The 27,259-nt window shown below is 36.1% G+C and overlaps 1 protein-coding gene across 29 annotated transcripts in view; it reads right to left on the bottom strand.

The window, feature by feature from the left end:
• The window catches only part of NRXN1 (neurexin 1), a 681,183-nt gene that overhangs the window by 419,490 nt on the left and 234,434 nt on the right, over positions 1-27,259 (bottom strand). The window lies entirely within an intron of this gene.

Here is a 27,259-nt window from a genome sequence, read left to right as displayed (position 1 = left end):
GGTAGTAACAATTGTATGTATTTATCTCAGTACAACTCCATTCCACAATGCAATACAAGATTATTCAAAGAGTTGCAGCATTCATTTTCTTTGGAAAAGTTTGACAAAATTACTTTCAAGATTCTGCTCTCTCTAGTGGGGCTTTAGTCTTGCTGAAGCGACTTGTACTGTTCAGTAATTGTGAGAAAGCCTCCTATTTAAAGGCTAAAACAGGATTATTTAGCAAGCAGTTGATGGTGTCTAATAAAAACTTTAGTTCAGGAGTAGACAAGCAATAAGAAGGCAAAACTCAGTGCAGTCATGACTATCGTATCCACAAAGAAAAAAGCATTTACCTTTCAGCAAAAAATAAATAAGCACTCTCATTCTGACTGAAAAATAGTTTTGAATACAATATTTAGTGAGCATGAATAAAAATTCTGGGGAAAAAAATACTTATATTATGTAGTAATTGCAATACAGACCAGGGCATGTGACTAAATGCTGTGATGTCGGCAGAGGCAGGGAGTGCTCACTCTGCTTGGGCTGGAGTCAGACCCAGGGCACCAAGGAGTCTCTGGAAGTGTTTGGCTTTCACAAAGACAAAGAGTACCAAGAGGATGACAGGAGGCAGGTTGCTCTCAGAAATTGCAACGTTAATAATTTGGTCTTGTGAAAGCTGGCCCCTAGCTGAGGATGGCAATGCACTTTCAAAGTGCAAATCAAGTAACTCAAATTCCTAGCAGCCTTTGATATTAATAATCTGACTCAACAGATACAGCAGTCTCAAGACATCATTTTTGCTGTTATTCACATTATTTCTAAATCTGTCTCTCAGAAATGACAAACTTGACAAGTCTTATGCTTTCTAACAACTTCCTCTGTGCCTGTACAAAAAGGAAGGTTAGCATACTGATTAATGGGATTTATTTCAACTTGGAGCATTTGCTCTTATCTATTACTTCCATAAGTTTGGCATTTACTTCATAGCTGAATTGGAGATTGCAAAACACTACCTTTTTCATCTCTAGTATTGGTACAATGAGTTGCATCATATGTTACTACCCCTTAACTTGGACCAATTTCCAAAAGATGTTAATGTGTTATTCATTTAAAAGTACCTAAAGTACTAATGTACTTTTTCATTTGAATCTTTGGTCAGAGAGGAGAAAAAAAAACCCCACAAAAACAAAATTTTAAAAAGTGGTCCTGCTCATCTCTGTTGTTTTTATTTAGCTGAAATAACACCCATGAGAGGTTTTCTCATCAGCTTGATTATATCAGCATATCAGTTCTTGAAACTGATAATAATGGAATCCCCAAACACAGATACAAAAGAAGGATTTCTGCAAAATTTTAAGGTGTCAGGTGTACTGGGCATTTTGGTTGAACGTACATAGCTGAGCCCAAATACTGAGGCTTTTACCCACATCAGTCACCGCACTGAATTTTCAATTTTATTTTATCCTTCTCTTCCTAGGCATAACTTTATAATTTGCAAGTTTGAAGATATCTGAGCTGTACATGTAATTAAAGAAATAACCAATTTTTGCAAGCTACAATTCTCAGTTGAAACCAAAATAAGCACTTTTTAAGACTGGATATCTAGAGCTGCAAATACCTGAAAAACTGACTTGACTATAGACTTTTGAATGAAAGAATATGTTCTTTTGAGCATAGAACAACACTAAAACGTTTAGTTAATTGGCTTAAAAACTGGCTTAGATTTTTTTTAAAACCATTCTGATTCTTATTAAATGTATGTTTCAGCAAAAATTGGTGGAAATATCAACCTAGCTTCCAGTTAAACACATTGAAGCAATCGTAAAAAGTTAAATAACTGTATTTTTAGTTTGACAATTAGATGATACTGGGATTGTCTCAATAGGCACACATGGATTTTTATATTTCTACAAATCTTGTTCATTAAAATGTTTTAAAGCATACATTTAATCTTTACTACCTGAAAGTAAAGAAATTATTCTTGTCTCATTATTGCTTTCAAGCTGTCCGGTTAAAACTTGGAAAATATTCAGAGTCTAAATGGCAGAGCAGCATCTCAGTCCCCAGTAGCTTTTACACATATGAAATTCCTTGGATTTTTCTTGGATATTTCTATTTCCAAGACTTATTCAAGTCTTGGAAAGGGAACATTCATTTTTTTAGGGTTTTTTTTCCCCTCCGCAAAGTATAGATTTTACATTAAAAAAAAAAACAAAACAACAACAACAAAAAAATCAAACCTTACAGAACAAACAGAATCAAATTATTTAATTCCTGCCTGGTTAGGAATTATCACAGAATATGGGCAGTTGGATGGGTCCCATCAGGACCATCCAGTCCATCTCCTGGCCTCGCACAGAACAACCCAAGGGTCACAGCGTGTGCCTGAGATTGTTGTCCACATGCTTCTTGAACTCTGCCAGGCTTGGTGCTGTGAGCACTGCCCTGGGGAGCCTGTTGCAGGGCCCAAGCACCCTCTGGGTGAAAAACTTTTTCCTGATACCCAACCTAAACCTCCCCTGACTCAGTTTCATGCCATTTCCTCATACTCAATTATATTTGTGAGTATCCCTAAAAGCAAAGTCTCGTCTGAAAAAGTACAGAACAAATCTGCCAACTCCTGACAGGTCTGACAGAGGTTTCCCCAACAGAAACAAGTACCATAATAGGAGTGGTAAATAAGTCTATTTTGTGAGCAAAGGTTGGAAGGGACAGGAAGCTGTCATCTAGGTGCTCAGGCTTTCTGATTTTACCAGCCAGTTCCAGACTCTGATGATGCATTACAGTATTATGTTCTCACAGAACTTTATGACCATAACTTTTAGTATAACACATCATCAAATCTCCCTTTCTAATATAATACATCCCTCGTTAGTGTGCAAGAAATCACAGGAACACAGCCCACTAACTTTCTATGCTTTTGGATTAAACGACCTTGAAAAGATCAGCATTTCCAGTAAGGAAAATAAAACCTTGACTAAAGAAATGGAGAATAGGGGCAACAAACATCTAAACATCGCTCTCAAACAAGGTTTGCAGCCTTACAACGTCCAGGAAAAAGACATTTTGAGAATTCCTGTTCTATGATTCTGGAGGAACAAGACTCATCAAAATCTCCCTACCAGCTTTTGTCAGTTTATTGGCTGGATCTTGAACTCCAGTCTGCGTTTTGCAATCTTTTAAATTTGCCTTATCTCACACAGAGCAAAATATTCTGTCTTTTTCCCCCAAATATAGTGGCAGATGAAATATAGAGAAGTATTTTCTTTTCAAACACTTTCTTGGAATAGCTTTTCCTGTATCTTGCATATTTCAGTTTTAATCCTGATGTTGCTGAGTTGTGCTGAATATTTAATTTATGCTAACCTGTCATTTATTTTTTTTTCTCCCCATCTATCTAGGTATGAATATTTATGAACAAAGCAGTAGCTGACCTGCACCTTGTATCATCTGAAAAACATATGCACACTGGGCAAATGGAATGAGAAGAGGAAGAGAAAAATTTCTTTTTCCATCTTTAGAGCACAAAATAAGCACTCTCCATAAGAATGGCATTAATGAAAAGGAACATGTTGTTCCTTATGGCAATTATTTTAAGCATCCCATCTAGAGGCTCAGGAAGCTCAGTTATTTCCAAGTCTGGCATGGGCAGAGTAAAAAGAGTGAGAAAAAAGACATGGAAAGAATAGGCACACTCTGAGTGACCAGTGATGAAGCTCAAGTCCGCATGAAGGGACCAAAAGCTTTTGAGTACTTTTAATTTCTTCCTCTTAGATATTTCTTGAAAGTGGAAAGGAATAATATGAAATTGCTGACTCAACACACATCACTTCCAGCCTCCACAGCAAGAGACCAACACTGAGGGCTATTCAGCATCAAATGGATGCCCTTCCCACTGGTGTTTCAAAGGGTAAACACTCAGGACACTGCATGCATTGAAGAGGGAGTAATAACTTGAAAAGCTCCTGTGATGACCCACTTCTCTGGGCCTCTGCACTCCCCAGTCTCCAATGATTCCATCCACTTTGTGCCTATGCAAAAGCATCCACAAGTCCTTGAAGAAATGCTGTCACCTCTGGGAGACAAAGTGAAGGTTATGCCTTTTAATGAGCTATACTTCTAACACCTTCTGTGAACATTTCCTTTGTATCCTCCCAAGCTATATACTTTTAAGATAATATTAGTACCCAGAAAACTTAGAGTTTTCAGAAATGCAAGAAGAGAAATACTAGGAATAAAGGATGAAACTCAGGTCACAGTGAAATCACATCACTGGGACTGTAAGCTTCCAGAACTCCCTCCTCACACACTTCCTGTGCCAGAACACAAACATCCTACATTTTTCACACTTCCTGATTTCCTCCTCCTCTTTAAATCATTTTATTTCATGAAAGTGTAATGAATAATGTATATAAAATACTGTTATGGGATATTGATTTACTAAGTCTGTAATGAACACAAACTCACTATGATCCACTGAGTAGGGAGAGTGGGAAACATTTTAGAACTACTTTCAAAGAGAAAAAAAAACCCCGTAACACATCTCTAAATGATTCACAGAAATGATTTGCAGCAAATCTATTAAGTCTTCCATCACAGCTCTCCAAGAACAGCATGCTTCCCTGCAGAATAGTTTCTGCTTCCTTATACAATCTACTCTGAAGTACCTCAGCAAAGACTGATACAGGGCTTTTACCAATACCTTTGGGAAAGTGCTCCACTCCATAATCTATTCTCACTGTCAATCATTTTTCCTAATATTCATCCAATCTAAATTTTCACTTTAGTAATCCCACCACATTACCCCCCTCCCCCCCCCCCCTTGTGCTTCTGCACTTTAGCATTTACACTCTTCAAATATTTATAGTTATTGTTCAGGAAAAAAAACCAGACCTTTTCCCTCAGCATATCAGTTTCTGTGCCTGAATGCTGTGGCCTTCCTCAGAGTGCTGTATTGCCTTACACATTGCAAATAACTGTCAGAGAAATTAATATTTGCTGTTGCTGGACAAAAACAGCCCAGAAAACTACTTTTCCCATCACACAGTTTTCTGTGAGCAAAAGTTCACTGCTGTTACATCACCAAAAAGAGATTTACGGATCCAAATATTCCAAGTAAGGAACACAAACAACTAGGTCTTTCACAGGGGGGAAAAAACCGACCCTCATATATAATAATTTTGGATACCTGCTCCTAGCCACAAATTAATATTAATAAACACACGTATTAACAAAAAAAAAATCTAAATGCCTCAGATGGTAATCTTCCCATTTGCGTTTTAAATGCTTCAGAACAGATATTTTAGGAAATGAAAATTATATTTGTTTTCCTCTCTCTCCTTTCCTCTCTAGGGCCTCTTAACTGCATTAGATGCCCAAAATCAGCCACACATTTTGCTCCTTTCACACATCAGAGACCATGGTCTATAATGATACTTTTGCTTGAAATGTAAATCTCTTTGTGATCATCATTTTCTCCTAGACTTTCTCCAATCTGCTTTCCAAGTCCAGGTTGGAAGGGTCCTCAGATCAGCTGATCTAAGTCTTTGTGGGAGAGGGAGCCCAAGATTACCTAGCACCCTCTCCAATGGCATCATGAAAACTACCAGCAGTGGGGACTCTGTTCCTGAGGAGGTTATTCCCGTGACTGATCTCATTTTACCAAGTGTATTTCTTATATCAATATAAAATCTCTCATGATACAATGAGCACCCATTGCTCCTTGTCTTCTCCATGCTGGTCCCTGTGAAGAAAGAGCATCTGTCCTATTTGTAGCTGCCCTTTAAGTACTGGAACACTCTGATGAGGTTCCCCCAAGTTTCCTCTTTAACAGGGAGCAAAGACCCTACACAGCTTCAGTCTTTCCTCTTGGGGTAAATCATTCAGCTCTTCTGCTCATTTTTGTGGCACTTTTTGGGACCCTCTCCAGCCTTCCTACACATTTTTTAAAATTCTGCAGACCAGAACTGGGCACAGTACTCCAGGACATCCCTATCCCCTTCATTCAGGTTAATATTTCTTTATATAAAACTTCTGAAGCTTTTACTAATCATCCCTGTAAAATCTGCTGTGAAGAATTCATATTTGTGTTCCTCCCCTATTCATGACTGTCATGTTTGACTTCACCTTTCAAGTACTTATAACCATGGTGGTTTTGGAGACTTACAATTCTTGACACGTGATCTAACTCTCAATTTCATCTTCCCCATTAAGGCTACTGTAAATATTGGCTTTTCATATAACATCCTTTCTGCACAACTGAAGAATTCCAAAAGTTTGATTCCTTCTAAATCAAGCCCCTTTTTTAAACCTGAAGAAAAACACACTGTGTTCTTAATCATTTTAGCAAAATACACTGATGGTCCTAGATTTTGAAACTATTTTGTCACTGTGTTCTTTATTCACTGTGGTTATTTTCTGTTCCTCCTGAAATTACAGCCTTAAATTAACCAGTAAATTGCATTTCTTTCTGATATGAACTGACTTTTCGGTCACTAATGATATAGTCCTCCAATTTTCCCCATTTTCATTCCCTTTCATGTCAGCAAGAAATGGACTCAGGATGTCTCTTTTGGGATCCCCTACTTTCCATTCATCAAGTCTGACTGCTCTGTAATTTATGATTTTCCTTGCTAATTTGTTGAAAGTGCTACTCAACAGAGATGCAGGTAGTTAAAAATCTCCCATGAGTATCCTTTTATATGGAGTATCTTGAGAAGAGACAGAATTTCTTCAGCACCACTTGAAATAAGCTTAATGTTTGTTTTGCTTTGTTTATATTTCTTCACAGGAAAATCATTCACAGCTTCCTAGCACAGCAAGTGTTTTTAAATATTATGGCAACCCATCTACTTCTTCCATTTCTCCTATACAAATTATGTTACAGTAATCCATACTGATCTATTAAAAAAAATTACCTCATTAAGTTCATCTGAACACACTAATGAATTCCACATACTTCACACTTTCTTAGGAAACTAACTTGATCTTTCTGGACATTTTTTCTATGTACAGCACAGGTTTTCATGGATCTTTTTCTCACTTTTACCAGGAGAGTGAATATATCTGTTTTAAGCAACATTTCATTTACTTCTTGGCTATTTTAAACATCACATGACAAACCCCACAGGATTTGATTTCAGGAAGCAAGGAACACATGTTTGAATATATTTTCATATTATTAATTTATATTAATTTAGTTACTCATTCTAGCCTAAAAGATATTAAAGTACCATAAAATCATTATAAATAAATATGCTGTTCAGTCAGTCTGATCACAGTTAGACTACAGACAATGAGAATTTTTTGAGTCTAAGATTTTTTTTTTTTCAAAGCATCAGTCTGCAAGATTTTCCCCAGTAAAGTCTTGATATAGCTCTTACTAAGGTCAGCAGAAGTTACTGGCAATTACATCAGCCTCAAAATCGGGGATAATTAGGTGAAAATCTGTGTATTAATTGACCTAGGAGATACAGGAAAAAGCTACAAAGACAAAACAGCTGAACTTTGAATGTGCATACTTCAAAGCCAGTTGCTAAAATCTATGTAAAGTACCCAGATTCTACTTGTTTTTATATTAGTGTTTATCAGGTCACTCTTCAGGAAACATAAATGTATTCTGAATAGAAATTGAAGTCTTCTAAGTTAAAAGGAACCTGAATAGTCTTAATACCTCTGGAAAAATCTTGTATGCTCCTAGTGGATTATTAGCTAAACATTAACATTTAGAAGTGGAATCTGCACAGAAGAAGGAGGATATTAACCTGAAAAAAATTATGACCATAAAGGATGAGAAAAGTTAGACAAGGTATAGAGAAGATCAGCAGTGACCAAAAGACTGGAAAACATAGTCCACAGAAAAATTCAAAAGGATTGAGTTAACAATGAAGTGGAAAACTGTCACAGCACAAAAGTACCTTAACACAGCAGTGAAATAAGGTAGGTACCACAGGGCCCAAACACAAAGGAAAATAAAATGAAAATAGATCAATTCAGGTATGAGGACACGTATTTACAAAAGGGAGACCATTTCACTACACAAAACATTTCCTGTGAAGTGTGGTAGATTCTATATTACTATTTATATATATATATATATAAATGTGGGACAATGAAAATAGTACAATGGCTACGGTATTTGAGAAAAATTAGTTCAGCTAAACCCAATGACCTATTTTATACAGGAAGCCACGTTAGATTATGAGAATTCCTTGAAAACTGTGACAGTTTAGATTAATCGGAGATTACAGAATAGGGACAATCTTCAAGACTATGAGTGTCAAGATCCCACTTCATTTTTATATGGATATAAAGGGGTAAAGGTAGCTACAGAAGTCACTGCACTTGCTTAGTGTTAGCTGAATAAATCACTGTGGCCTACTCAAGCCCTGTGCATTTTTCTGCCAGTACCAAGATAATCCACAGCTTCACAAGATATGTGCCTTCAGCCATCCAAGGATTTCACAGCATTTTTCAACCTGGAATTATCCTTGCATATGATAAACTGTAGGTGTCAGGAGAGAAGAAGCCATAAAGAATCAAGTATTATGAAGCCACAGGTCAGGAAATAGGCTCTATCCAACATTCTGCAAACCAGCTTGACCTTGATATTTGGAAATTTCAAGAACAGTGTTCAGATAGTTATGTTCCAAATTCCTCATGAGCATAATATCTCCTTAAGCACCTTGTTTATTTACATAAAGTGAGAAAATGCTCCTCCTCCTTAATTATTGAGATGATCTTTGAGTGTGATGTGCTGAAGGCAGCTTTGGTTTTGCCCTGTGGAAATCAATGGAAGCGTCTCCATTTTTAGAGTGGTGCCAGGGCCAACTCCAATTAAGATCAAGTGGTGCATTACAGAAATAAAGTAAATAATGTAATTGATTCTAATGGGAGGTACATGAATGATATATCAGGCTACAACTTTTATTGATGACAATTAATTCCTGGGCATATATCCACAGAAGCTCTGCCCATCCTCTGTCAAATCTTAGTCTACCAGCCAGCAACCAAATTTTCTTGCCAAGGATTCGCTCCTGCTAGTACTGGATTCTCACACTGGCAATGTAAATCAGTGTACGTGTGAAAGCTGCCCTGCTTTCTAAAAACTGGGACAGAAATGCTCTTTGAAAACCCAATCTCCTTCAATTCAGGCTTTCTGGTCTTCCAGATTTCTGCATGTGACTTGACACAATGCAAGCAGAAACAGTGAAAAGTACTTAATGCTAAAATGTACCAAATGCTGCATCCCAAAGACCAAATGGATAGACTGCCTCCTTAAGAAAAGTTTTGGGGTTTGGTTTCTGTTGTTAGGTTTTTTTGTTTTTCGTGGGAGATAAACTATATCCAGGAACCTGTTTCACATTTAAACTGAAAGTCATGGTACAAGCACTAACAGACATAGAAACATTTCATTTTATAGTATCATACTCCTGTGAAAGTCCTGGGCAATGAACTAAAATGGAACAAGCGGTTTTCCAGTCTGTAGCTAAGTGGATTTGTGCACTTTTTCACTACACTAAATACATCTGTGGAATCACAAAAAATAATCACCATACAGAACAAGAACAAAATTCTGTTGCTAATGTTTCTCATCTGTGTTGAGATGAGAAACAATCATTTACAACAATCCATTACAACAAATAGCTAGAGAGGAAAAATAAGAAGCAATTAACAGATAGATTTGGAGCAGTTCCATCCTCAATAAACCAACACAGTGGAAAATGAACAATTGATTCTTAGAGAACATGTACCTAGAGAGATCACTCTTTTTCATCCATTTGGAATGATGTAGCTCTGTCCACTTCCTATTAATACCCAGATACACATATAATTGTGTGCTTTATAACCAGAATCAATTTTTTTCTAGTATCATCTTTGGTATACAGCATCCTGCAGAAGTAGTACCAACAAATAAACTGCATCAAAACCTCAATTCTTGCAGGAGTGAAATGTGATCATTTTGAAGAGATTAACTCCCTTAGCCAAGCATTCATCACTTTAGGTCATACTGCACAGTACTAGTAACAACTTCAATTTTTCTGTAAAGTACGTGTATTCCAGACTTACACACAAAGAAACCTGTATTTTAATAAATTTTTGGGCTATTACACACACAACTTGCTAATAATCATAAATACCATTATTTATTTCACTAATAATCATACAGAAATAACAGAGTTTCCATAAAACTAACTCTATGATCATGATCTAAATATGAAGAGGCATAATCAAAGTTGGGAGGTCTGGTGTTTGTATCAAAAAGCTGCAGCACTGAATTGTAAATTTATCGTGCATTTGGACTATTCAAAATGTTTTTCTTGCAATTTATATGTCAGTAATAATCTTAAACACCTACAATTTATTCTTTATGTAAAAACTAAATATTAAGTTCACAAATTTTAAACCTCCTCTGTTAGAGCTGACTTTCTACTCTGGTCTATGTTTGTTTGGGTGGTATGTTTTATTATAGTTCTACCATTTATCTCAGAAAAAGCTTTATAAATTCATCAGAGAAAACCCTGGAAGTGGGGAATTCCTGTGTCTGCAATGCATATCTAGCCAGCTATAAAGCGATTAATCATTTCAAATTTGGCAGACTGCTAAACTACTAAGAGGAATGAATGTTCCTCAGGCTTGATTAGATGTCACTGCTTAAAAGATCAGCAGCTTGTAGCTGCAATGCCCATAATCTACTATTTCTGTAGCAAGGATTCCGGAAGGAAAAGCCAAGACCACAGAGTAAAGTAACGATGCTGAATTGCTTCCCTGAGCCTCATTCTTCCTCAAGTTCCTCCCCTCTTTCCTCCTGCAGGTATTATATGGAACAGGCTCTCACCAAAACCTGGAGAGCAGGGAAAATACCTCTGAGTTGGGAAATTCTATATTTACAGTTTCTAAAGTGAGATTCTTATTGTCTTTCAACACGTTAAATGTCCTTTTAAAATTGTCATGTGTGTATTTATTTAAGCATCCTCTACACAGATTGAATTTAAAAGGTAAACAAGGGCAAATTTGGCAGTTGGTAGACCCTTGATTTCTACCCTTCCCATCCTCAATAAACTTACTTTTACTGAAAGTAATTAGTGACACAGGAAGGATTTATGTGCCTAATATTTGACTTCATGCACGCCACACAAGACCTTTCACAGCTTAATGCCTCCTATTCCCTTGTGCATCCAATTTGGAGCCTTGGATGGACTCATAGAAACACAGATATTTCTATTTCTGAGGCCACTCTAGGGAATGAATTCTCTTCTTAAAAGGAGAATAAGCTCTACCTGTTTGAAGAGCACATCCATTTTACACCATTACCATCAGCATATCTAAGAGCAGCCACGTGGCCACCTGGTGAAGGCACTATTGACAAAAGTGTCACTCATGGAAAAGAGCTGCCATTCCTGATTCTCTGTAAGAACCTGAACTCTGTTAATCCTTCAGGACATGTTTGCAAATGAACTCTTCACAAATTTTTGATCAATGAATGAAAAGCAACATCTTTAAAACATGAGATCTCTACTTGCTTTCCCTGAAATAAAGAAACAATCCATTGATTAGGTAGAGCTACATCTTGCCTCCTCTTCTAGATAGACATCCAGTGAAATTGCGGCTAGGCCACCTTTAGAACAAATTATTGTTAAAGGTTAAAATTTTGAAAAGGAAAAAAATTCAGATAAAACTTTTTATTTTGCTGTCTGCTGATAAAGATTTTCCCTTCTCCCCTCTAATTGAGGAAACTCTTAATGCTACATGCAACTATAATTCAAAGAGTGTTAAAAGCAGGATATGAGAGAAGCCCCTCTCTTCTTAGGTTAAGTCTAGAGTTACCTTGTGAGAGACAGTAATATTTCACTGACACAAATCTATTTTTAATTAGAATTTCTATTTGCACTTTAGTATTACATTTCTTCTTCATTAGTTGTTGGTACAAATGTTATCAAAAATATTCAGATATGATCTTAATTTCTATGTATATTTAATGCTACTGAACTTCTTGTCATTCAATACACCAAATAAAATGAAGCTGAATGTACACTAATTTCCTTCAGATTAACATATGTGCAGTTTTTTCTTTTGTTTTTTTATTTTTTTTTACCATGGTAAGGCCAAAATGTTTCACTGCATTGGAGTATCTCAAAGTACAATAGTTATTCCTGTCAAGTAAATATAATTGCAGAAGTTGGGAATTCTTCATACTACAACTCCATCTTAAAAGTTGCATAAATCAGCCTGAGACTTCACTCTATTAACTATGGAATTATGTGAGTCCAAAAATGCAATCACTTCTATACATTTTAAATATAATTATCCTGGAGCCATATCTGCTCTGTATGCCAAGCTACTTAATCAGAAAATTAATAATGAAGGCATCCATCTGTTATAATACACAAAGCCCAGGTAGCTGTGTGCATTTCATTTTTGCAATTCAATCCTGTGCCACCTTTCAAAGCAATCTGCTCTATCCACTATCTTGAATAATGACACTAAACTGAAAGTAAAATAGATTAAATTCTGTGCCTTGAGAAACAGGAATTCCTCTATAAACCAGTAATAGATTATGACAGAAGGAATAGCAGCATCTGTAGAGTATGAACTTAAATACTTGCCTATTTTCTTGGGGTTTACAATGAGTAACAAAGCATCCAATAAGTAGACTTTGCTATCTCTAAGCTTACTTGTCATGAAGAGTATTTCATAGAGTAGAAAGAATATTTCAAAAGGCCAAGATCGCACTAAATGAATTTACATAACTTTGGGGAGGAAGGCAAGGTTCAAAGAGATCCTCATTCTTTTTTCTACACCTTCTTGAAGCAAAGGACTAGTATTGCTTTCACAGGAGCTTTAAGACTTTGTAAAGTAACTATAGTAGGTCGAATGAAATAAGAAAAATAAAATATATTTTATAAGAAGAGCTCATATTCCTCAAATCAGGAAGTCTGGGATACCATAGAAAGAGTAATTTCCTCCAAAAAAGGGGAAAGAAACCACAGGTACTAAAATGACTACTGCTGTTACTGAAGGACAGAGTGAGCTAAAAATCTTAATTTCAGTTAGAAAAAAAACCACAAAACTGAGTGCACACCTACACTTATGCATTTTACATCTATGCATTTTTCAAAAAAGTCATGTAATTTCACTTGAAATTATAATTTCTATTTTTTCTTCCTTTTTCTTTCATCCTCATTATGATATACAACACATTGATATCATAGAAAGAAGACACAAGCCATTGCCCCCATGTTCTGAAGACTCCACACTTGAGAATTTCTATTTTCTTTTAAACACTTTTCTCTTTAAATGGGCTTCCCTACAACAGAACATATTTTAATTCCATACAGGCAACTTAAAAATTTTTAAAAATCTACTAATTTGTATGCCTTCTTCATTCCAAAACTACACTTTCCTAAATAGTGGTTTCCTTGTAAAATTACTTGATTTTTCATTTTTTGTTTAGTTTTACAATTTACAAAGTGTGTTTAAAATCACAGACTCTATTTCAAATTGGTCTGTTGGGAACAAAAGATTGCTTTTATTTGCTATGCAGAGCAGAATTACCATATTTCAAGTCTGGTGATACTTTAACTGATACCTTGATTAAAGGCCTCAAAAAACTTTCATTCTGGCAGTTCTAGTCAAAGTTTTAAATTAAAAAATACAATACTCAGATGTATCATGAATTACTTCATTCTTCCCTCAAGCTACATGACATTAAAGACATCTGATATGAATTTCAGGTGCAGTGCTTCAGACAAGAAGTGACCATAAAACCACTGCAGCAATTACTTGTAGCACAATTTCAGTGATATCTCAAAGTCCCACTAGCTTTAAAATACTTAGAATCAAAAGGTTTCAACAGAAAATGGTAAGTATTTTCTGCATAAACAATAGGAACACACAGAGCACAGGATAATGCTTACAGAAAAATATGTACTTGTGCTGTTTTCTCCATTCAAAAGTGTCAATATAAAAAGGCAATAAATAGAAAATGCTCTAAAATGTTGATATGAACTCTATGGGAATCTGCTAGCATTCTGTCATTGTTCTTGTGACATTTGCAGCAATGAATTATAATTTAATATTTGGGGGAAAAAAAGTTGCTTTGATCCTGAGAAGTCTGACAAACTCCCATATTTGCTTTGTATGTATTTGAGCATTCAGCATTTAGAAGTAGAGGTCTGAAAGAAACCTCTTACAGCTTAAAAAAAAAATCTACCAAAAACAGGCAAAAATAAAGAAATTCTTCTTTACTCTCTGAAAACTTTCCTCAGTATTTATTTTATAGGGTGAGACAGAAAATGAGTTTAAGAGAAAAAGAAAAATTAGTTCAAAACCTCTCTGATCAAGACTGAAACAGAAATTCAGTGTCATTATTTCAATATAAGGAACCTATCATCCACAAATGTACTTTGTTTTTCTCCCATAGCATTCTTTCACCCTTTAACACCTCTCAACAGACAAGGCTAAAGCTGTTAAAAATACATTGTTCTTTCAGAAAAATGACCTATCTCTATCAATAGCAGTCAAAAGGCTGGAGCTCTTGCTCACATTAAATAAAACACCACATAACAGAAAAGACATCAGACCAATTTCAATTGGCACAATCCTGATGTGCCTGACATACAAGATTCCTACAATTCAAACCATAGAAAATAACGTTGGAGTAGTGATCATTTACAAATGCTGTAGCTGATCCTCCCTCCTTGGTTCCAGAAATAGAGGTCAGAAAGGAACAGACCAAACTAGCTTGAGAAATTTATTTTATCCTAGAGGTTTTTTGGAGGGTTGTAAGTTACAGTCTCTGAATGCTTTTTCTTAGGAGGACTAAACACAGACTCTGACTGTTTCATTCTTCAAATGAACCTGAATTGCCCACAGTGAATAAAGGAGAGTTGAAAAACCCACTATCAGGGACCATTACAAAATTGGAGCTTGAAGCAAAGAGAGATCCCATGGTTTCAAGGTACATAAAGGTATGTAAAAATATTATATACATACAATGTTAGATATCTTAACTTCCACATTCACTTATCATTCAGAAATGTTCCCACAGAAATGCGAGTTTCCTGTCTGCTGTTGACTTCACAATACTCGCTAGTCCTGTCTATATAATTCTGAGATGAGGAACATTTCTTACACTGTCCCACTATTGTGATTTACTGAGCCCACATCACTTTGTCTGCATTTAATTTGAGGCCCCATTTACTCCAGGCTTTGTAATTCTTTGTTGGACCATTTACTTGGCAGAAATACAGTGATTCTGCTTGGCACACTTACCCTTCCACAGTAAAAATTAATAAATAACCAGGGGCAAGTGGGGACATGCTGTATTAATATTCTTGTTCTAGTTCAAAGCAGCACAAACAAAAGTAACTCAAGAATAAAAGTAGTTAAAGCATTCATTAAACATGACCAAAGGTGTTGATGCACTCATCTAAAGTGATCTCAGGCCAGCAGAAACTATTTTCAAATTTAGCTTAGTGTTGTCTGGGGAAAAGAAATTAGCATTAAAAATACATATACAGAGCTGTTTAATTTGTATAAAGTAAATTGTGATTTTGTTTCAAAAACGTGTTTGAAACCTAGCTTCTTAGTGATTTCAGAAACAAACCCCCAAGGAAAAAAGAAAAGAATCTTTCTATCTAACCTTATTTAGCCTGATGGTAGAAGACAGGCAAAGCTCAATTTTCATGCTTACTTGAATTAGTCAGCATTTTAATCATTTGATTTCTCTATTGACTCAATTAGAGTCAATGTACAAATCTTAAAGATACTTTTTATTTCAGAGAGAACTTTATTAGATCATACCAACCTAGATTACCATTCTGACTATATTATATCAGCTGTTGAAATGTCCAAAGCTCTGCAACAGGAGGAATGCAAGGCAGAGCTATCATCTAAGTGCTGACATTAATAGAAATTATATTGCACAGAAATAAATACCTGACATCTCTGTGTTGCATTTAATAAAAAGATGTGGGCCACAAGAATGACAGTAAATACTTTTTCTTCACTCATACTAGAGAAATTGCAAGAGGATTTTCAATCACAGCTAGGTATTGTGGGCAGAAGTATATTTATATATTTATGTCAACTAGGCATGGGAAGATAATTTTATTTCAACACTGGTTATTATTTGTAGTGAATACTAATATTGCATTGTATGAGGTGGAATTGCTTTGATAAATGGTCTCTGTATGCAAAAATACTTACAGCCAGTCAGGAGGGAAACACAAGGGTGTGAGCATTAAAGCTCAATACTTACATGAACATCACCAGGCAAAAGACAGGAGCAGTCCAGAACCTCTGTCCTCATGGTCTTGGCCATTAGTCATGCTTTTTCTAGCACTGTTATATTAGCATAGCATTGCCTAAATATCAGAGCACTGTTCTATCATCAGAACAAATCAATTTCACACAGCAGCACAACTCCAGCGAGGCAGACAGAATTCCCTGTAAGCTGGTGCTGACTGTACTCACCCAAGAAGGTAGAACAGAAATTTTATTTTCCCAAAGAACCAAACCCTTCCTCCCGCATTCTGAACACACCATCCCAGCTCCTGGCCGTGCTTTGCAAGAAGCTTGTCACTGTTCTGTCATCAGCCAGCTCCTCCTGCAGAGCCCATTGAGTCAGACCTTCCAGAGCAGGAGGGTGAAGGTTTGCTGAGTTTCTTAATTTCAGGCAAATGCATGCACAAACAACATAACAAGCTGACACATAAATGTGTCAGAACTAGGATCTAAGCAACAAAACCTGTGTAAGCACTCAGGAGCCGGGCAGAAAAAAAAAAAAATAAAAAAGCCAAACACAACTTGATAGAATCTAAGTCAAATTCCAGCATCTCCATGAAACCTCCAGATGCCACCTTCATGAACAGAAATTGCTGACTTGCAGATTTCAGGACAGAAAGTTTGGGTTTCACATATTATATAGATATATTTACTAGATTTTGAATAAGATAAATTTTGAATAAGATTTATGAATGAATAACAAATACGTATTTGAGAAAGCAGCAGCACAACTCTCAGGGTTAAAAGAATTGTGTTTCTGGTACACAAAGAACACTTTTTCAGGGAAACCACTCCCAGAACATCATCCCCAGATACAAAAGTGAGAACAAGCTGTTTCTGTCGAGGCAAGTGCTCTGACAGGACACAGCACAGACACCCCAATCTGACAACAGGCAGCACACTTGCAGTCCATCACACCAGCTCATTTTCCTGCTAGTGGAACATGGAAAAACATATGGCACACACACCTTCCCAACAGAAAAGAGGCAGAGATTGCTGCTCCTTGTTTGAGAGCTACAAAGCCTGAAGTAAGCAAAAATCAGAAGCAAAGTAACCACCATAACAACTGCTGACTTATGAACATGAGGACAAGGCAGACCAAAAAGTTGTTTGTCACTGTCAGCAAAGGGAGCCCAAGAGATGCAGTGAGTGCTTCACACCCAGCACAGCCTTGGCTTTGTGCTGAGCACCAGAATTCCAGGCCAGAGATCTTATGTGTTTTGATGGAAAAGTTGATGATAGTGAGTGAAGGAGTGAAATCTATGGGGTACAACTGTGACCGGATTAAATAATTGACTTAAACATTTTGCTACTTAAAAAAAACCCTAAACCAAACACAACAAAAAATCCAAAAAAGAAACAAAACCCAAACAACTCCAAAAAAAAATCACTTTGCCTCTCTCAAAGGCTTGCAGTTTTGTTTGGATACTGAACTCCTTGATCAGGTTTGACTAAAAGCTAGCAAAGCCTAGAGTAAATCTACAACAGCAGAATTCCAGTGTCTTAAACAGAAGCCAAATGGTTCTTCTGAATTAGCATCTCTGTACTTCACTGAAATGAAACAGAAATCAAGAAAATTAAAACATGATAAACATCAATTATAACAGAAATTAACATTTAATTTAAATCTATGCTTCACACCCCCCCAAAAATATTTTTGTGGTTTGTATTCAAAGTTTTTCTTCAGGCCCTCTCTCAGTTTCTCTCTGAAATACATATTACTTGCTTGCTTATTTATAAATAATGATTTGTAAAAGCATTAATTGCATTATATACAGAAATTTGTTATTTATTTATTCATTTGTGTCATGCCCCAAATACCCTGGACAAAAAACTGGAAGGCTGGAACTTATAATTCCCAAGATAATTAGAACATGAACCCTTCCACTTTTGACATATTCAGTGTTCTAATGATTGCAAATGTCTGTTAAAGTACAATTCCAGGACTGGACAAAGTTAGAGGACATTAAATAAATGGATATTGCTGATAAAAAGAAACATCCTTTTAGGAAAAACTAAATTACTGAAGCATTTGGAGGGAAAGTGAGATAAATTAACTGTAATCATTAGTAAAAGCTTTGAAGGCCAAGCTATATCACTTAATTTAGAAAACCTAAACCATGAAACTGGCAGCACAAATTAAGATGCTTGCAGACAGCTCTTTGTCCACAAGCAGAACCTTTACAGAACACTGCAGCAGTTCAGGCCAGAGCTGTAAATACCACCAATGAATTCAAGAGTCAGCAGTCATTTTCATAGTGCTGGGAATGGAGAAGGATTGAAGACAGCCTGGCTGGTTGGGTCACTGAGGTTGACATAAATCCCAGGTACCACGTGCTCCTGGAGCTAAGTGTTAAATCTCAATTTAGCAAACCCTCACATGCTTGTGGACAGTAAAGGTTCTGAGCTGTCAAGGTGCAATATTTCACCTTACAAGACTTGTTTCTATTCCTCATCAGTATCAATTTCTCTTCCCTATATTATATTTTAAAGAGATGCATTTTAAATATTAAACCAAAGTTGATTCAAATTCATTAAAGTTTTAGTAGGCAGCTTTTAAAAAAATAATCTATATTTAATATTAACCAACATGCATCCATGTTCTATTTATTCCTCCAGATGATGGAAAAGACTTTAAATGTGGGCATCCAACTGATTCTTGTCAGCATGGTGCAATACTGCACAAAAACATAAAAATCAGAACCATCTTTTCCCATCTTCCTGATCCTCCAAACAATGCCCAGTTGGTTCACTGTTGTATTCAGCAGTGACTTGCATTCATCTGTACCTAAAAGACTATTATGAAGCAGAGATCAAAGATACATAGCTACTTTGATAAACAAAAGACTGACAGGGGCCTTTCACAGATCACAGAACTGCTCATAGAAGCTGTAAAAAGAAATATTTTTCCATACTTGCCCTCTTAATTTCTCCCTACACTTTCCTGGAGTTGTCCTTTTTTCAGATAATACTTAGAGAATAAAGAGAACTGATATTAAAAAGCATTCTCCACTGTTATCACTTGCCTGAAAACATGTTTATGAACAAAAAATACACTATAAATTGCCATGTGATAACTCAAAGTACAGAATGTTCTCTAGCAAAGTAGCATTTCAAAGTGTGTTATCATTCTATGCATATAAATGGCAGAAGAGGCATAATGTCAAGACATGACCTTTTCAAAAGAGAAAGATGGATGCATTGAGAAATATATCCTCCCTACTTCCACATTAATTCATATAGCCTCTCCAGATGAAGTACACATATCTTCCAACTCCAAAATACACAGAATTTAGTCTATTTTCTCAGTAAAAACTATAGCTCTTTTCTTTAAAGTCTGTCAGTGACTCTTCTCTCAAAATTATATCTGTGTTGATGAGAACAGAATCCCCCTGACCTTCAATAACTAAGTCAGTAGTTGACAAACATCTTTACAAAGACATCTCTATCATAATGTTAGCAAAACTTAGCATTTTATCTGTGTTGTTTTGGTTTTTTTTCCTTGACAATGTTCAAGGAATAAAAAACAAATGGTTCCTTACATATTAACACATCAGCTTCTCTGCTACTCTTGGCAACGTGAGATTTATTAATCTGCTGTCCTTCCATGTTGTCTCCCTAGTCACTCTGGAGAGGACTCAGAACACACAGATGTCTAGGAAAAAGTTTGCCAGACATTTCCCAGGTGTGAGACTGCAACAGATACTAAACACTGCCATTAAGAATCACAACTTTCCTGAGAGCATATATTTTTCATATCCAAAATAAATATCTGAGAGCAGAATTGTAACAGAAAAAGAGAGAAGCCAAATCAGCCAGCTAAAGATTGTGTGGAGAAGAGAAGCATGATTAAAAATTAATGTGAAACAAAAAGAAGCAGTACACCCAACAAGGCAGTACAAACACAGAAATTGTGATTTTTTTTTTTTTTAGGCAGACAGAGGATGTCAGAATTAGAACAGCTGTAGAGAGCTGGCAGTATCAAATTTGCATTAGACTTCAAGCATGAGTTTTCCTAAGTAGAGTGGTTTCAGACAGCAACCTTAAAAATAAAAAGAGACAGAAAAACCCCATAAAACGCCCCTCAAAAAACTCCCAAAACAATAATAAGCTAATTAAAAGAAAAGTTTGAGAAAGGTGGAAAATTACAGCACATAATGTTGAAAATATGCATCTTCACTGAACTTTAAATATTATAACAACATAAGAATTTTCCTCAGATAAAATAGCTACATAGAACCTACAGCATGAGTGAACAGCCAACCAGAATGGGGAAAATTTTATCATTTTGAGGTATTTTACTCTACATTTTTTAGTTATTTCAACATTTTAACATTACTAACATTCTAGCACGTTAGAAACAGAGCTTTTTGAAATGTCCTGCTTATGTCAATTTTCCACTGCTTTGAAAAAAACTCTTCTATTCATTAGGGACTTCTATTCTGCTTTCCAAAGATGGTCTCTTCCAGCAAACAAAAATCCACTAATTTGCACAAAGAGCCACTCCGGAGGGATCCACAATAGATTTTTTTCAATGCACACTTACACAGTACAGCTAAATACAGGAGTGACATGCCAGTTACAGCAATTTGGAGAAACAAAGCCCAGTGTGAACATTTGCTGGCAGAGCAGTCACTGTTCCTGTTATAGTCCCGAATAAAAAGTTTAGCCCCAGTTAGTACACCCATGATAGAGGTTGTATACATGTGGGTTCTCCTTTCAGAGCTTCATTTTGTCAGGACTTCACTTCCCACAGAGCCAAACATAAACAATGCAAAACTTTAGTTTTAAACTAATACAAATAATGAAAATCATAATTAACTTCTAAAACAGACAGTAGGCCCATAGCCTTCTGTAAAAAAATGAGATAACCATGACTCCAGACTTCTTTGGATTTGAATTCTTTAATAAACCTGCCCACATACGTTTCAATAAATGTTGAAATGCTGGTATCACCTATAACTGCACCAGAAGTCATGGAACAACACATGCCGTACTCACCATCAAACCTATACATACATAAAATTTAGCAAAGATTTTACTCACAACCTTTTGTTAGGGTTAGTTAGCTGGGCAACTTAGTTCTCTAGTTTCATTTACAGTAAATAACGCTAATATTTTTGACAGATTTTTCCAGTGTCCACTTGATGACATTCATTGATTAAAAAGTATTGAAGATGAAGTGAAAGAGCTGTTTCTAAGGCAGCTTTAGAAGGTCTCAAACCCTTAGAACATCACAGATTATTTACAACATGTAATAGGTTGAGGAACAGAGATGTATTGAAATACTAAAGTAATCTAATTAAATTTGGCTGACTTTTTCAGTGGAGATTTCACTTTCTCTTCACTTTTTTCCCTCCTGTTGTCATTCTTTAAACTTAAGTCATATTTAATTCAATTTTAATAAAGATATTAAAGTGAAGACAATTTGGACACCCCAAACCATCACCACAAAATATATTGTTCTTCCCCTTGCAAAAGGATGGGTCCTCTAAACCTTCTCCCCTTTCCCTTGCTCAAAGTTTACAACTCAGAGGTTTTGGGGAAATAGTGTTTAGAACAAAACGAAATTCTGTACTTTAAAATGTACATGCAGCTTTATGAGACTTGGGACAGGCCTGAAAGTTCTAATTTTTTATCTTGACCTTAATCTTCACAATGACTCATATGTTCATCTTCTGCACCCCTGTCCACAAGTGTGGAAAACAGAGAACTTTAGATAAATCTCTAAGGCATAAGGGAGTTTGCAAGTTTAAATTTCTCTATTAAGCATTATGCAAAGCTTTAATGGAACGCTTATTTTTAGACTAGGCCCAGCTCTGCATGCAGAAATAAAATATTTAATCTCCAAGAACATTTATTTTGCCACCACCATCATAGCATTACCAGAAGGTCAAAGTCAGAGGGAGGTTCTGTAAAAAAAATAAGATAATCTTTTCACTGATGAGTTTTTGATCTGTCCAATATGCCTTTCCTAGGCTAGCAAAGTGACTCTGGCAGTGGTGCACCCTCTCTAACCTGCAGAATTGGCACCACTCTGGCCTTATTTCCCACCTCAGACAAAGGACTCACTGCAGATTTTGCTCTTCTGCCAATGCCACAGCAAAGCTTTGCTACCATGAGGCCTTCTTACACTGCTGGATAAACAAAGCCAAACACCTCAGCCTTCCATTTTACTTGACTTTCAGAAATTGTCATCATGGAGCACAGGAAAATATATACTTCCCTGAGAATCAATGCTGAGTGCCTCAGAGAAACAGCTATTTCTTTTTAAAATAGGTTTCTGCATCACTCTCCCTAGTGCAGCTAGCATAAGGAAGTAAATGCTTAAATTGCATCTCTTTGGGCTTCATTAAAACAGCATTTATCAGTTTCTTTGCCACACAGTTAGGTATAAGCAGTATGATCTTGACCATGTCAATGAAAGCCAGAAGAGAGAGTCTTTAAAAATGCTACATTCCTCATCATAGGAAATGGATAATTTCAGTCATTTCCTAAAATATCTTGGAAAACTGCTTTTCAGCAAGTCTGTTATATTAAATGGATTACTAGATCTAAGGAAAATCCCAAATAAATTAATTACTCCCACAGAAGAGATGCAGGACTGTCAAAATGATCTTATTTCAGAGATGTTATCAGAAAACTGTCCTGTTGTTGTACATATTGAAAAGCCTCCAGAAGACACTCATGCTATAGTACAACAGTGTTCTTTGTAGAGGTAATCAGATAAATCTTAATAATTTATAACATAAATCTTAATAATTTATAAATTATCCAGGTGATGACAGATCAAAGTCAACTAAGGCAAAACATTTTGGGAAAGCAAAAAAATCAATCTTTTGCATATGGAAGTGACAATACTATTAGACAATGCAGGATTAAAGAAAATTCTTGGCAATACTGGTTGAAAACTACTATTTTTAAGCAATTTAAATAAATAAACATATTTAAAAGTGTATTAACTGCCACATGAACAAAATTTTTGCATAAAAGTTATGGAAAATGAGAAAGAAGATTGAACCCAAAATACAGAATTCAGATTCTCAAATACAGTTTGTTCTGCTCTCACTTTCTGGTGGTATTATTGCCAGAGACAATGATGGCAGAATGATTTTCCTGGAAAGATCCTTCAGTTTCCCAGACCAAAGTCTTCAAAAAGAAATAATCCATCCCATCTGGCTCTTTCCATCCATCAGGGCAAATCTTACCCCTTCAATCTGAACTACAACAATACATCTCTTACAATCCCATTGCAGCCTCACAAATTTTAATTCTCACACTTTCTTCTATGTGCTCCAACTGGCTCATCAACTGCCTGCTACTTATTGTATCTCTCTCCTCTTCACTGCAAGTCTGTCTGTGCTTAATCCCACATTCTCTACTTCAGTCCTACCCCAATGCTCTGAATTTAAAGTGGATTTAGAGATACTCCACAAGGCGAGGGGATAAAGGAACAGAATAACCTTTGGCAGCTCTCAAAATGGTGGCAACACCACTTTTGTCACCAATGTCTTTGTAGTGGTACAACTACAGCTTTGTTACGAGTAGCAGAGCTTGGAAGATTTGGTTTATGACCAAAACATTTGGTAGTTTTGGTAGAACTGCACCTTGCTTTGTCCTGGGACTTTGAAGCACTGAGCCCACTGAACTGACACAAAGATACAGTGAAATCAAAGCAACTGAGCACTGATTTACTGTGCAAACGCACAGCTGACCAAGCACCTCAGAGTCACACCTCGAGTACTTCAGGACCAGTTTGAATAACATATACATAGTGCATCCTCAGATGTGAGAAGTTCTTCAAATGCTGTAAAGATATATGTTCTGCATGGAAAAAATATTTGGAGTCAAATGTGGACATATGGGAGATTAAAACAATCTGCTTGAGACAACCAGTTCTGGGTGCCACAGAGAATGTCCTGCACAACAGAAATTTTATGTCTGTGAACTTTAGAAGCAATGCTAAATGCATGAGGTTTGTAGGACTGGAGATTTATTTAGTTTTATTTAGCACTGAGCAGGAAAACAGTTTTTTCATTGATTCTAGTGGAACACCACATTCTGAGCAATAAGGAGGCAGGCAGAACTCCAAACCTAACACTAAATGGATTCAGTTTGGGGGAAATTTTCTTAGCACAAATCTTGTTCCTGGACAGTCATTTCCTTTCACATTATTTATGGCTACTGAAATTAGTCAACATCATCCACAAAATATTAATAAACTAAATGCAGACCAGTTTTTCCAGCATCTCAATTCAGGAGAACATGGTTCCTTGGATTTTTTTCTGTACTTGCAATGAAATATATATAAAATTCATATATTATTTTTATTACAGTAACATTCATTTGATGCTATTTGAATGCAGGGAAAGAAAGGTCAGGGCTTGTCAGTTTAAAGTACCTAAAGGAGCATTTGAGTTGTGCCAAGAACCAACAGAATTTTAAAAGTATAATGAACAATTTGAATGACATATTGGGATTTGAATGTTCAATCAATTTTATTTTTAGAAGCAGTTAAAAATAAAATGTTTTTAAAACAGAAAGAAGAAAAGCAGCACATCTGAAAAACACACACTTAAAGAATTCCCTAGAAGGAGAAATCTAAGAGATGTTTTCTGAAAGCAGGCCTAGAGAATGAGTAAACGAAGATTGAAATCAAAGAGAACTTATGGCTAGAACAAGGAGAGCATTGGGGGAAGTAAGAGAAATGCTTTTTTTAATCTCATTTCTACAGGGAAAAAAGCCGATAAAATCTATACCAGGTTATTTTGAATTTGGTTTTTTTGGTGAAGTTTCTGTTGACGTTTCACTTGGCTTTCTCAATTGTCTCACATTCCTGAGCCACTGTATACAAGAAATTCTACTGAAAAACTCTTCTTTGAGACTGTACTTTTAATCCTGTACACCTCCTACCTCTTCAGCACAAGTAATTTTAATTCACAGAAAACAGTCAAGTAGTCAAGAAAAACAAATCCAAAAGTTTTTCTAAGAACAAAATCAAAACCTATAGAACAGAAGGATGGTGGAGAAAGTGCCAGTTTCTACATCATCTCAGCTGTCAGACAAATATATTCTACATCTGCTTTTTTGACTAATCCCCTCTGTAGCAAATGAAGTGCAATGCAAGCACAGTAGCCTCCTATATTTAGATATTTGTGGGGTTTAGGTAAACATAGTGCTAAAATTAAGGCTCCTAAAACTTTAATTATAATTCTTTGAGCATGTTATAAATCTTACACTAATCAGTGTAGTTGAATACTTTTTGAGAGTTGGCTCAGGAAAGACAAAGACTATACTAAACAGGAAAATGAAAAATCAGGCTTTTTGATAACAGATGACATTAAGCAGTTAGGAAATGTTTGACAACTACAGTCAACCCATGATTTAGAGGAACTATTTTATCAGCAATCTAAACAAGGGATCCAAAAGGGACATTTTCCCATCTTCATGAAGGATTAGTTTGTCTGACCCAGCTAAGAATCCCAGAAGCAGCCTGTAATAACCGCAATATTGCTCCTGAACACGAGAGTGCCACACACTCCAAAGCCTGATGTGAGGAAGCTAATCAGAACTGAATAGAGAAAAGAAGCACAGTGTCCTTTATAGCCTCACATCATTACAAGATGCTATGATTGACTTTTCTGTAACCTTAACTGTCAAAAAATTATAGCTGAGTCATCCTTCAGTTCACTCATGGACTCCTGCATTTGCAGCAGGCATATTATTCAAAAAAACCTACTTTCATATAATGAAAAATAAAAATTCACATCAACCAAGATGACAAATATATTTTTTTCTGTATTTGCCATATGTTTGGAAGGAATTGGGAACAGTTTTCCATTCTGTGTGTATATGAACTTCAGTGTATTTACACTAACAACAACATGAAAGTAATATTTAGAGCATTGTTATGTTTCTTCCAGCTGAATTTGAAAAGTAAAGAGCATACCCAGCCACTCTTACACGTATCAAAACAGTTTTGATCAGTTACAAAAAGTAGCTTCAGTAACAGCTCCTGGATGCTGCCTACCAACAATAACAGCAACAATTTTAATTATCTGTACAAACATCACTGAACACCGGATCAATGTTTTACTTTACCAAGTCCTTCAGCTTCATTATTAGATAAATACATCAAATACATTAAATGTATCACAAGTGTAGTGGAGACCACTGCAGACCTCCAGCTATGGGATGAAAAGGAAACCATAGGTGTCAGGTATAACAACTGAGAAAACTGATCTTAGCCATGTGGTGCCCTAACCACAAAACTTCAGTCAAGAGCTTCAAACTGACTGTGCAGTGTGGCTGTCATGAACACAAACCAGATCATTTAAAAGGAGAAGACACTGCAATTCTTTACCCATCTTTGTTACTAACCACTTTCTTGTAAAATGCATAGAGGTAGGAATTTTCAGTTCAAATCTCCAACATTGAAATTTCTACTGGGAAACCAAGGATTTTTTTAACACGTCTGAGATCACAAAGCACCCTGGACATCCTGCTCCAAAGTGAAGGTTATATTTTGTTTCCAAAGGTGCTGCATGGAATATTTTTCTCAGTAAGTTGCATAATATTATTTCTAGCCATGTTCCAAGACAGCATGATAAACCTGCTCTGGTACAGAGAGTGGGTCACCTTGACCTGATTCATCTCCTGTTTCATTATAATGCTAAGTAAAAAAGAGCACTTACACCTTACACCTCCTCTCAAGATGAGTGAAGCTATTTACCAAATTGCCTATATAAATCTATTATTGCATTTTCTCAGAAAGCCTGAGGACTAAGAAGTCCTGAAACAGCAAGTGAAAGGTTGCTTTGCAGTTTGAATTCTGTTTTCTAATGCTTGAGCATTACTCTACAGACTAAAATTCTGATCTTTGCTCTTTATTCACTGAATAGATCCATTGAAAATGAGTAAAGAATATGTCATGCCTAGAGGCTAAAGACATTCAAAGCTCTGCATTAAACAAATGAAGCAAGTTCCAAAA

Source organism: Melospiza georgiana, chromosome 3 (assembly GCF_028018845.1).
Source record: "Melospiza georgiana isolate bMelGeo1 chromosome 3, bMelGeo1.pri, whole genome shotgun sequence".
Taxonomy (NCBI): Eukaryota; Metazoa; Chordata; class Aves; order Passeriformes; family Passerellidae; genus Melospiza; species Melospiza georgiana.
The sequence above is the reverse complement of the archived record's forward strand: the minus strand, read 5'-3'. Positions and strand labels throughout refer to the sequence as shown.